Source organism: Salvelinus alpinus, chromosome 13, assembly GCF_045679555.1.
Source record: "Salvelinus alpinus chromosome 13, SLU_Salpinus.1, whole genome shotgun sequence".
Classification (NCBI taxonomy): domain Eukaryota; kingdom Metazoa; phylum Chordata; class Actinopteri; order Salmoniformes; family Salmonidae; genus Salvelinus; species Salvelinus alpinus.
The window spans coordinates 43973837-43987965 of NC_092098.1; the positions used below are offsets into that span (position 1 = coordinate 43973837).

Sequence of the window (14129 nt, forward strand, 5' to 3'; positions counted from 1 at the left end):
ACGCAGAAAATAACGTATGTGATAAACACAAGTTTAGGAGATCTTATACGTTTTGTTCTATGAGAAACTACATCAGCTAATGCCACTTTTTGTGAATTTTGAAGAATTTATTTTCAAATAAAAAACACAAATCACATAAAACCGTCATAATTCAAAAAGGTAATGTTAACTGACTGCTATTATCTCATAGAACAACATGTATACAATTTCCTAAATCTGTGTTAACCTCAGACCTTATTTTGAGCATTTATTACCAAACCCTATTCTTTTCCCATAGGTATGGCTGAATGAACCAGAGGTAATTTATTTCCGAATATTAGGACTACAAGCTGGCGAGCTTTATTGCAGCCTGCCTCAGCCTCACCACTGAGCGCCACATCACTGTTCTGCAGTTGCCATGGCGCCCTAGCAGCAGCCTAAGCTGTACATTTTGGTAATTAATTAGTTTATGGCATGTTTTTTAACCAACACTTTGTTTTAAAGAATGAACAATTAATATATCTAATTAATGTACTTTAATCAGAATCCACAACTAGCTAGCCATTTCACATCCGTTACACTCACCCCCCTTTCAACCTCCTCCTTTTCCGCAGCAACCAGTGATCCGGGTCAACAGCATCAATGTAACAGTATAACTTTAGTACGTCCCCTCGCCCAGACCTCCGGCGCGAACCAGGGACCCTCTGCACACATCAACAACGGTCGCCCACGAAGCATCGTTACCCATCGCTCCACAAAGGCCGTGGCCCTTGCAGAGCAAGGGGAAACACTACTTCTAGGTTTCAGAGCAAGTGACAGAACTGATTGAAACGCTATTAGCGCGTACCCGCTAACTAGCTAGCCATTTCACATCCGTTACACTCACCCCCCTTTCGACCTCCTCCTTTTCCGCAGCAACCAGTGATCCGGGTCAACAGCATCAATGTAACAGTATAACTTTATGGCGTCCCCTCGCCCCGACCCGGGCGCGAACCAGGGACCCTCTGCACACATCAACAACGGTCGCCCACGAAGCTTCCGGCGCCGAAAAGAGATGGCCGCCTCGCTTCGCGTTCCTTGGAAAATATGCAGTTTTTTGTTTTTTTATGTGTTATTTCTTACATCGGTACCCCAGGTAATCTTAGGTTTCATTACATACAGTCGGGAGGAACTACTGAATATACGATTAACGTCAACTCATCATCGTTCCTACCAGGAATATGACTTTCCCGAAACGGATCCAGTGTTTTGCCTTCCACCCAATACAATGGATCTGATCCCAGCCGGCGACCCTGTGCGACGCCGAAAAAGGGGCAAACGAGGCGGTCTCGTGGTCAGGCTTCGGAGACGGGCACATCGCGCTCCACTCCCTAGCATACTACTCGCCAATGTCCAGTCTCTTGACAATAAGGTTGATGAAATCCGAGCACGGGTAGCATTCCAGAGAGACATCAGGGATTGCAACGTGCTCTGCTTCACGGAAACATGGCTAACTCAAGGGACGCTAACGGAGTCGGTGCAGCCAGCTGGTTTCTTCATGCATCGCGCCGACAGAAACAAACATCTTTCCGGTAAGAAGAGGGGCGGGGGGGTATGCCTTATGATTAACGAGAAGTGGTGTGATCATCATAACAACACACAGGAACTCAAGTCATTCTGTTCACCTGATCTAGAACTCCTCACAATCAAATGTCGACCGCATTATCTACCAAGGGAATTCTCTTCAATCATAATCACAGCCGTATATATTCCCCCCCAAGCAGACACATCGATGGCCCTGAACGAACTTTATCTGACTCTTTGTAAACTGGAAACCACACACCCTGAGGCTGCATTCATCGTAGCTGGGGATTTTAACAAGGCTAATCTAAAAACAAAACTCCCTAAATTCTATCAGCATATCGATTGTGCTACCAGGGCTGGAAAAACCCTAGATCATTGTTATACTAATTTCCGCGACGCATATAAGGCCCTCCCCCGCCCCCCTTTCGGAAAAGCTGACCACGACTCCATTTTGTTGATTCCAGCCTACAAACAGAAACTCAAACAACAAGCTCCCGCGCTCAGGTCTGTTCAACGCTGGTCCGACCAATCTGAATCCACGCTTCAAGACTGCTTCGATCACGCGGATTGGAATATGTTCCGCATCGCGTCCAACAACAATATTGACGAATATGCTGATTCGGTGAGCGAGTTCATTAGGAAGTGCATTGACGATGTCGTACCCACAGCAACGATAAAAACATTCCCAAACCAGAAACCGTGGATTGACGGCAGCATTCGCGTGAAACTGAAAGCGCGAACCACTGCTTTTAACCAGGGCAAGGTGACCGGAAGCATGACCGAATACAAACAGTGTAGCTATTCTCTCCGCAAGGCAATCAAACAGGCTAAGTCCCAGTACAGAGACAAAATCGAGTCGCAATTCAACAGCTCAGACACAAGAGGTATGTGGCAGGGTCTACAGTCAATCACGGATTACAAAAAGAAAACCAGCCCCGTCGCGGACCAGGATGTCTTGCTCCCAGACAGGCTAAACAACTTTTTTGCCCGCTTTGAGGACAATACAGTGCCACTGACACGGCCCCCTACCAAAACCTGCGGGCTCTCCTTCACTGCAGCCGAGGTGAGTAAAACATTTAAACGTGTTAACCCTCGCAAGGCTGCAGGCCCAGACGGCATTCCCAGCCGCGTCCTCAGAGCATGCGCAGACCAGCTGGCTGGTGTGTTTACGGACATATTCAATCAATCCTTATCCCAGTCTGCTGTTCCCACATGCTTCAAGAGGGCCACCATTGTTCCTGTTCCCAAGAAAGCTAAGGTAACTGAGCTAAACGACTACCGCCCCGTAGCACTCACTTCCGTCATCATGAAGTGCTTTGAGAGACTAGTCAAGGACCATATCACCTCCACCCTACCGGACACCCTAGACCCACTCCAATTTGCTTACCGACCCAATAGGTCCACAGACGACGCAATCGCAACCACACTGCACACTGCCCTAACCCATCTGGACAAGAGGAATACCCATGTGAGAATGCTGTTCATCGATTACAGCTCAGCATTTAACACCATAGTACCCTCCAAACTCGTCATCAAGCTCGAGACCCTGGGTCTCGACCCCGCCCTGTGCAACTGGGTCCTGGACTTCCTGACGGGCCGCCCCCAGGTGGTGAGGGTAGGTAACAACATCTCCACCCCGCTGATCCTCAACACTGGGGCCCCACAAGGGTGCGTTCTGAGCCCTCTCCTGTACTCCCTGTTCACCCACGACTGCGTGGCCATGCACGCCTCCAACTCAATCATCAAGTTTGCGGATGACACTACAGTGGTAGGCTTGATTACCAACAACGACGAGACGGCCTACAGGGAGGAGGTGAGGGCCCTCGGAGTGTGGTGTCAGGAAAATAACCTCACACTCAACGTCAACAAAACAAAGGAGATGATTGTGGACTTCAGGAAACAGCAGAGGGAGCACCCCCCTATCCACATCGACGGGTCAGTAGTGGAGAAGGTGGAAAGTTTTAAGTTCCTCGGTGTACACATCACGGACAAACTGAATTGGTCCACCCACACAGACAGCGTTGTGAAGAAGGCGCAGCAGCGCCTCTTCAACCTCAGGAGGCTGAAGAAATTCGGCTTGTCACCAAAAGCACTCACAAACTTCTACAGATGCACAATCGAGAGCATCCTGTCGGGCTGTATCACCGCCTGGTACGGCAACTGCTCCGCCCACAACCGTAAGGCTCTCCAGAGGGTAGTGAGGTCTGCAGAACGCATCACCAGGGGCAAACTACCTGCCCTCCAGGACACCTACACCACCCGATGTCACAGGAAGGCCATAAAGATCATCAAGGACAACAACCACCCAAGCCACTGCCTGTTCACCCCGCTATCATCCAGAAGGCGAGGTCAGTACAGGTGCATCAAAGCAGGGACCGAGAGACTGAAAAACAGCTTCTATCTCAAGGCCATCAGACTGTTAAACAGCCACCACTAACATTTAGCGGCCGCTGCCAACATACTGACTCAATTCCAGCCACTTTAAAAATGGGAATTGATGGAAATTATGTAAAAATGTACCACTAGCCACTTTAAACAATGCCACTTAATATAATGTTTACATACCCTACATTACCCATCTCATATGTATATACTGTACTCTATATCATCTACTGCATCTTGCCATCTTTATGTAATACATGTACCACTAGCCACTTTAAACTATGCCACTTTATGTTTACATACCCTACAGTACTCATCTCATATGTATATACCGTACCCTATACCATCTACTGCATCTGCCATGCCGTTCTGTACCACCACTCATTCATATATCTTTATGTACATATTCTTTATCCCTTTACACTTGTGTGTGTGTGTAAGGTAGTAGTTGTGGAATTGTTAGGTTAGATTACTTGTTGGTTATTACTGCATTGTCGGAACTAGAAGCACAAGCATTTCGCTACACTCGCATTAACATCTGCTAACCATGTGTATGTGACTAATAAAATTTGATTTGATTTGATTTGATTTGATTTGAAGCGTCGTTACCCATCGCTCCACAAAAGCCGCGGCCCTTGCAGAGCAAGGGGCAACACTACTTCTAGGTTTCAGAGCAAGTGACGTAACTGATTGAAACGCTACTAGCGCGTACCCGCTAACTAGCTAGCCATTTCACATCCGTTACACGAGGATAGCTGTGCTGCAAGCCCAGCTTCAGACGCAATCGTTAGGCAAGGGTAATTTCAGTGTAGGAAAGGATGAAACAGCGTCTGTGCCACCAGTAAGTACAGATAGTAGTATAAATCTCCTCGCACAGTCCCCGCAGCCGGACAACTTTCTCATGGCTTCTGGAGGGAAATGCTGTAGGAATGCTCAACCGGTGTCGCTCATTCAGCCGACAAACTTTCAACCGGTTTTCCCCATTAAGCAGCGAGTCGGAGTCTGAGGCCGAGTCTTCTCTTGTCTCTACTCCTCCCGTTACGGGGTCTGAGACGCCGAAGCTTCCCACCATTAGCTCTGAAATTGAAAACCCTAGCTTCCATAAAATTGGAACGGAAATGGCGCCACACCAAACTGGAAGTCTTCCGACTAGCTTGGAAAGTATCGAAGAGCCCTCACTGCTGCTCGATCATCCTATTTTTCCAACTTAATTGAGGAAAATAAGAACAATCCAACATTTATTTTTTATACTGTCGCAAAGCTAACTAAAAAGCAGCATTCCCCAAGTGAGGATGGCTTTCACTTCAGCAGTAATACATTCATGAACTTCTTTGAGGAAAAGATCATGATCATTAGAAAGCAAATGACGGACTCCCTATTCCAACTAAACTACTTAAAGAGCTGCTTCATGTGCTTGGCCCTCCTATGTTGAACATAATAAACGGCTCTCTATCCACCGTATGTGTACCAAACTCACTAAAAGTGGCAGTAATAAAGCCTCTCTTGAAAAAGCCCAACCTTGACCCAGAAAATATAAAAAACGATCGGCGTATATCGAATCTTCCATTCCTCTCAATTCTTTTTGAAAAAGCTGTTGCACAGCAACTCACTGCCTTCCTGAAGACAAACAATGTATACGAAATGCTTCAGTCTGGTTTTAGACCCCATCATAGCACCGAGACTGCACTTCTGAAGGTGGTAAATGACCTTTTAATGGCGTCAGACCGAGGCTCTGCATCTGTCCTCGTGCTACTAGACCTTAGTGCTGCCTTTGATACCATCGATCACCACATTCTTTTGGAGAGATTGGAAACCAAAATTGGTCTACACGGACAAGTTCTGGCCTGGTTTAGATCTTATCTGTCGGAAAGATATCAGTTTGTCTCTGTGAATGGTTTGTCCTCTGACAAATCAACTGTACATTTCGGTGTTCCTCAAGGTTCCGTTTTAGGACCACTGTTGTTTTCACTATATATTTTACCTCTTGGGGATGTCATTCGAAACATAATGTTAACTTTCACTGCTATGCAGATGACACACAGCTGTACATTTCAATGAAACATGGTGAAGCCACAAAATTGCCCTCGCTAGAAGCCTGTGTTTCAGACATAAGGAAGTGGATGGCTGAAAACCTTCTACTTTTAAACTCGGACAAAACAGAGATGCTTGTTCTAGGTCCCAAGAAACAAAGAGATCTTCTGTTGAATCTGACAATTAATCTTGATGGTTGTAAAGTCGTCTCAAATAAAACTGTGAAGGACCTCGGCGTTACTCTGGACCCTGATCTCTCTTTTGACGAACATATCAAGACTGTTTCAAGGACAGCTTTTTTCCATTTACGTAACATTGCAAAAATCAGAAATGTTCTGTCCAAAAATGATGCAGAAAAATCGTCCATGCTTTTGTTGCTTCTAGGTTAGACTACTGCAATGCTCTACTTTCCGGCTACCCGGATAAAGCACTAAATAAACTTCAGTTAGTGCTAAATACGGCTGCTAGAATCCTGACTAGAACCCCAAAATTTGATCATATTACTCCAGTGCTAGCCTCCCTACACTGGCTTCCTGTTAAGACAAGGGCTGATTTCAAGGTTTTAAAGTTAACCTACAAAGCGTTACATTTGCTTGCTCCTACCTATCTTTCCGAGTTGGTCCTGCCGTACATACCTACACGTACGCTACGGTCACAAGACGCAGGCCTCCTAATTGTCCCTAGAATTTCTAAGCAAACAGCTTTCTGACCATTCCTCTCTCGGAGGACCTGAGCCCTAGGACCATGCCTCAGGACTACCTGGCATGATGACTCCTTGCTTTCCCCAGTCCACCTGGCCGTGCTGCTGCTCCAGTTTCAACTGTTCTGCCTGCGGCTATGGAACCCTGACCTGTTCACCGGATGTGCTACCTGTCCCAGACCGGCTGTTTTCAACTCTCTAGAGACCGCAGGAGCGGTAGAGATACTCTTAATGATCGGCTATGAAAAGCCAACTGACATTTACTCCTGAGGTGCTGACTTGCTGCACCCTCGACAACTACTGCGATTATTATTATTTGACCATGCTGGTCATTTATGAACATTTGAACATCTTGGCCATGTTCTGTCATCTCCACCCGTCACAGCCAGAAGAGGACTGGCCACCCCTCATAGCCTGGTTCCTCTCTAGGTTTCTTCCTAGGTTTTGGCCTTTCTAGGGAGTTTTTCCTAGCCACTGTGCTTCTACACCTGCATTGCTTGCTGTTTGGGGTTTTAGGCTGGGTTTCTGTACAGCACTTTGAGATATCAGCTGATGTACGAAGGGCTATATAAATAAATTTGATTTGATTCTCAGGCATAAAAGTAAGCGCCTTTATATTTTTGAGAAGATATATACCACTTTAAAACGGTGCTGATGTATTGCTTCTGAACAAGCAGCAGTTTAAAATTTGTTGTTTTGATGGTTGTGAAATGAGCTCAGTAACACAACCCCAACACAGCACAGCAGGGTAACTTCCCTTAACACAAGTAGACAGAAAACTCTTTTTGGTATTCCCCTAACATTCAGGCCTCATTAACCAGCATGGTCGTACATACTGACTCTCCACCAAGGGTGTGTTATGCAGTAACTGGTTTTCTGCAAACATTACCCACAGTGAAAATAAGTTACCTATGACCACCCAGGCCACTCATTCAAAAACACAACATATAGTCGTTATTGGGGTTTAAACATATACAGTGGCTTCAGAAACTAGTCACACCCTTATACTTTTTCCACATTTTGTTGTGTTACAGCCTGAATTTAAAATTAATTAAATTGAGATGTTTTGTCACTGGCCAACACACAATATCGCATAATGTCAAAGTTGAATGATGATTTAAATTTTTAAAACAAATTGATTACAAATTAAAAGCTGAAATGTCTTAAGTCAATAAGTATTCAACCCATTTGCAAGCCTCAGTACGTTCAGGAGTAAAAATGTGCTTAACAAGTCACATAATAAGTTGCATGGACTCACTCTATGTGCAATAATAGTTGAACATTATTTTTGAATGACTACCTCATCTCTGTACCCCACACATACAATTATCTGTAAGGTCCCTCAGTTGAGCATTGAATTTCAAACATATTCAACCACAAAGACGAGGGAGGTTTTCCAATGCTTCGCAAAGAAGTGCACCTACTGGTAGATGGATAAAAATAAAATACATTAAATATCCATTTGAGCATGGTGAAGTTATTAATTACACTTTGGATGGTGTATAAATACACCCAGTCACTACAAAGATACAGGCGTCCTTCCTAACTCAGTTTTCTCCGGAGAGGTAGGAAACTGCTCAGGGATTTCACCATGAGGCCAATGGTGACATTAACACAGTTTCAGAGTTTAATGGCTGTGATAGGAGAAAACTGAAGATGGCTCAAGAATATTGTAGTTATTACACAATACTAACCTAATTGACAGAGCGAAAAGAAGGAAGCCTGTACAGAATAAAAATATTGTCATGTGTGCTCCCTCTCCGGCCTCTAGGTCACCAGGCTGCTCGTTATGGCGCACACCTGTCACCCTCGTTACGCGCATAATGACACTCACCTGGACTCCATCACCTCCTTGATTACCTACCCTATATATATGTCACTCCCTTTGGTTTCTTCCCCAGGTGTCATTGTTTCTGTTCCTGTGTCTTGTCTGTGCGTTGCTCGTGTTTTGGGTTATGTTGTGTTTATTTATTAAAACACTCACTCCCTGAACTTGCTTCCCGACTCTCAGCCCACATCGTTACAAATATTCCAAAACATGCATCCTGTTGGCAACAAGGCACTAAAGTAATACTGCAAAAATTGTGGCAAAGCAATTAACTTTTTGTCCTGAATATAAAGTGTTATGTTTGGGGCAAATCCAATACAACACATTACTGAGTACCACTTTCCATATTTTCAAGCATATGCTCTCGGCCTGTGCCGCAAGAGGGCGGAGTTAAGGCATCAGCATGCTTCAATTCGGCTGGCGTCTAGTCGAACTCGGCTAGGCAAACCGAACGAGTGTGATCGCATACTCCCTGAAAAAACCTTTGAATGACAAGAAAAAAAGTGTCAATAGTACCGTTTGTCCATCTTGAGACACCGTAGTCAGAATTAATCTAAAATAACTAATGAAATTAGTCATTCATTTTGACATTTATGCAGACAAGATCTGAGTCACACAATTTTACATCTAACTAAGATGTTTGGTGCAGTATTTCTCAAGTATTTTTTGTTGTTGCATGAAAACAATTTGTCTCTTGTTGAAAGACAAACACTTCATTGAAGAATTCCTACTCTTGACCAATCACTGACTTTGGCTTGCCCCAAGATTTTTGTTCACAAACAGCCGAAAAAACACTTTGACATTATGCGATAGTGTGCTGGCCAGTGACAAAACATCTCAATTTAATTAATTTTATATTCAGATTGTAACAGAACAAAATGTGTAAAAAGTAAAAGGGTGTGAATAGTTTCTGAAGGCACATTACTGAGTACCACTTTCCATATTTTCAAGCATAGTGGTGGCTTTATCATGTTATGGGTATGCTTGTACGCTAAGGACTGAGGAGTTTTTCAGGATAAAAAAGAAACGTAATGGAGCTAAGCACAGGCAAAATCCTAGAGGAAACCCTGATTCAGTCTGCTTTCCACCAGATATTGAGAAAGGAATTCACCTTCAGCAGGACAATAACCTAAAATACAAGGCCAAATCTATACTGGAGTTGCTTACCAAGAAGACAGTGAATGTTCCTGAGTGGCCGAGTTACAGTTTTGACTTAAATCTCCTTGAAAATCTATGCAATACCTGAAAATGGTTGTCTAGCAATGATCAACATCCAATTTGAAAGAGCCCGATACATTTTTTAAAGAATAATGGGAGAATGTTGCACAATCCAGGTGTGGAAAGCTCTTAGAGAGCTCTTAGAGACTTAAAGCTCGTAGAGATGTAAAGCTCTTAAAGACTCAAAGCTGTAATCACTGCCAAAGGTGATTCTAACATGTGTTGACTTAGGGGGTTGAATACTTATCTAATCAAGATACACTGAACAAAAATATGAATGCAATATTCAACAATTTCAAAGATTTTACTGAGTAACAGTATAAGGAAATCAGTCGAATGAAATAAATACTTTAGGTCCTAATCTATGGATTTCACATGACTGGGAATACAGATATGCATCTGTTGGTCACAGATACCTTTAAAAAAAACAGTCAGTATCTGGTGTGACCACAATTTGTCTCATGTAGCGCGACACATCTCCTTCGCATAAAGTTGATCAGGCTTTTGATTGTGGCCAGTGGAATGTTGTCCAACTCCTCTTCAATGGCTATGTGAAGTTGCTGGATATTGGTGGCAACTGGAACAAGCTGTCATACACTTCAATACAGAGGATCCCAAACACGCTCAATGGGTGACATGTCTGGTGAGTATGCAAGCCATGGAAGAACTGGGACATCTTAAGCTTCCAGGAACTGTGTACAGATCCTAGTTGCATTTATATTTGTGTTAAGTGGACACACCTACTCATTCAAGGGTTTTTCTTTATTTTTACTATTTTCTACATTGTTGAATAATAGTGAAGACATCAAAACTATGAAATAACACATATGGAATCATGTAGTAACCAAAAAAGTGTTAAACAAATCAAAATATATTTTATATTTGAGATTCTTCAAATCGCCACCCTTTGCCTTGATGACAGCTTTGCACACTCTTCGATCAGGTTCAAGTTCAGACTCTGGCTGGGCCACTCAAGGACATTCGGAGATTTGGGTTGTTGTCCAGTTGGAAGGTGAACCTTAGCCCCAGTCTGAGGTCCTGAGGGCTCCTTCATCAAGGATCGCAATGTACTTTGCTCTGTTCATCTTTCCCTCGATCCTGAATAGTCTCCCAGTACATGCCGCTGAAAAACATCCCCACAGCATGATGCTGCCACCACCATGCTTCACCGTAGGGATGGTGCCAGGTTTCCTTCAGACGTGACGGTCTTAATACTTATGTAAATAAGGTATTTGTTTTTTATTTTAATACATTTGCAAAACAAATCTAAAAACCTGTTTTTGCTTTGTGATTATGGGTTGTTGTGTGTAAATTGCTGGAGGATTTTTTATTTATTTAATACATTTTAGAATACGGCTGTAATGTAACAAAATGTGGAAAAAGTAAATGGGTCTGAATACTTTCTGAAGGCAGTGTATAGTACACAAAGTAAATTACTGGTCAACATCTAAATATTGCTCCCAGCGTTGATCAAAGCTCAGTAAGCTTATAATCTTGATCTGACAGTTGTAATTGCGCCTGCCTCTTTGTGAAGGAGTGGAATCATGAATAGTGGTTTGATCGTTATGTTTGCCTGCGTGGGCTACTAAGTTCTCATAATAACCATGCTTTACAGAGAGAAGGCTACTGAGACAGACAGTGATGTGATGCTCAGTGGTGAGGCTGAGGGAGGCTGCAATGCATGCAGGAGGAAGCAGTGGAGACAGAGAGAGAAAGGAAGCATGTGTAACAGTATAGCTTCCGGTCCCTCTCCTCGCCTCTACCTGGGCTCGAACCACACATCGACAACCTCTGCACACATCGACAACAGCCACCCTCGAAGCATCGTTACCCATCGCTCCACAAAAGCCACGGCTCTTGCAGAGCAAGGGGAACAACTACTTCAAGGTCTCAGAGTGAGTGACGTCACCGATTGAAATGCTATTAGCGCGCACCCCGCTAACTAGCTAGCCATTTCACACCGGTTACACATGCAGAGAGAGGTTAGTACAGTGGTTCCCAACTTGGGTCGTCACTAGTTACCACAGCCACACAGTCATAATTATTGATAAAACCTGCCTATTTCCACAATATCTCTTATTCAAATCTGATTTTAAATTAAACCCTGAACCTTGACCACACTGCTAACCTTATGCCTAACCCTAACCTTCAATGAAGATAAATATTTTTTGTTGTTGCCAATTTTGTCTTTGGGGCTGTGTTAACTAGTGACAACCCCAAACTTGGGGTCGGGGCCCCATGTGGGGTCTCCTCAGAAAATATGTACTAATCTTATCAAACAAGTGAGGAGTTAAAACAAAGAAGATGTGTTTCATGGCTTAGCTTCCCTATAGACCTACAATAAAATGCAATCAATACAGTTCTAAAAATGTCATACGTTTTCGTTTACAGTTGAAGTTGGAAGTTTACGTACACTTAGGTTGGAGTCATTAAACTTGGTTTTCAACCACTCCACAAATGTCTTGTTAAACAAACTATAGTTCTGGCAAGTCGGTTAGGACATCTACTTTGTGCATGACACAAGTAATTTTTCCAACAATTGTTTACAGACAGATTATTTCACTTATAATTCACTGTATCACAATTCCAGTGGGTCAGAAGTTTACATACACTAAGTTGACTGTGCCTTTAAACATCTTGGAAAATTCCAAAAAATGATGTCATGGCTTTCGAAGCTTCTGATTGGCTAATTGACATAATTTGAGTCAATTGGAGGTGTACCTGTGGATGTATTTCAAGGCCTACCTTCAACCTCAGTGCCTCTTTGCTTGACATCATGGGAAAATCAAAAGAAATCAGCCAAGACCTCAGAAAAAACATTGTAGACCTCCACAAGTCTGGTTCATCCTTGGGAGAAATTTCCAAACGCCTGAAGGTACCAGATTCATCTGTACAAGCAATAGTACGCAAGTATAAAACGCCATGGGACCACGCAGCCATCATACAGCTCAGGAAGGAGATGTGTTCTGTCTCCTAGAGATGAACGTACTTTGATGCGAAAAGTGCAAATCAATCCCGGAACAGCAAAGGACCTTGTGAAGATGCTGGAGGAAACAGGTACAAAAGTATCTATATCCACAGTAAAAGAGTCCTATATCGACATAACCTGAAAGGCCACTCAGCAAGGAAGAAGCCATTGCTCCAAAACCACCATAAAAAAGCCAGACTACGGTTTGCAACTGCACATGGGGACAAAGATTGTACTTTATGGAGAAATGTCCTCTGGTCTGATGAAACAAAAATAGAACTGTTTGGCCATAATTGTTATGTTTGGAAAAAGGGGGAGGCTTGCAAGCCGACGAACACCATCCCAATCGTGAAGCACGGGGGTGGCAGCATCATATTATGGGGGTGCTTTGCTGCAGGAGGGACTGGTGCATTTCACAAAATAGATGGCATCATGTGGAAGGAAAATTATGTGGATATATTGAAGCAACATCTCAAGACATCAGTCAGGAAGTTAAAACCTCTAACGAGTCTCCCTCCCGGATCCGGGATCCTCCTCATCAAAAAAGCTGACTAGCATAGCCTAACCTAACGCGACAGGCATATCATATAATATAATTTCATGAAATCACAAGTCCAATACAGCAAATGAAAGATTAACATCTTGTGAATCCAGCCATCATTTCCGATTTTTAAAATGTTTTACAGCGAAAACACAATATATATTTATATTAGCTCACCACAATAGCCAAACACACAACGCCATGTTTTCACCATGTTTCCACCGCATAGGTAGCCATCACAAAACCCACAAATAGAGATAAAATGAATCACTAACCTTGAACAACTTCAGATGACAGTCTTATAACATCATGTTATACAATACATTTATGTTTTGTTCGAAAATGTGCATATTTGAGGTATAAATCGTAGTTTTACATTGCAGCCACCATCACAAATAGCACCAAAACAGCCAGAATAATTACAGAGAGCAACGTGAAATACCTAAAAACTCATCATAAAACATTTATGAAAAATAGATGTACAGCAAATGAAAGATAAACATCTTGTGAATCCAGCCAATATTTCCGATTTTTTAAGTGTTTTACAGCGAAAACACAATATATATTTATATTAGCTCACCACAATAGCCAAACACACAAAGCCATTTATTCACCGTAAAGATAGCTTTCACAAAACCGACAAATAGAGATAAAATGAATCACTAACCTTTGGACAACTTCATCAGATGACAGTCTTATAACATCATGTTATACAATACATTCGAAAATGTGCATATTTAGAGCTACAAATCCTGTTTTTTTCTTTAAGCAATGGCTTTATATCCGGAGATATTTTGGACAGTCACCTAATCTAACCAAAGAACTCATCATAAACTTTACAAAAAAATACATGTTGTACAGCAAATGAAAGACACACTGGTTCCTAATGCAACCGCTGTGTTAGATTTTTAAAAATAAC

At 42.9% G+C, this 14129-nt stretch overlaps 1 protein-coding gene across 2 annotated transcripts in view; it reads right to left on the reverse strand.

Moving 5' to 3' along the window:
- acsl6 (acyl-CoA synthetase long chain family member 6) overlaps positions 1-14129 on the reverse strand; it is a 109845-nt gene that overhangs the window by 71039 nt on the left and 24677 nt on the right. The window lies entirely within an intron of this gene.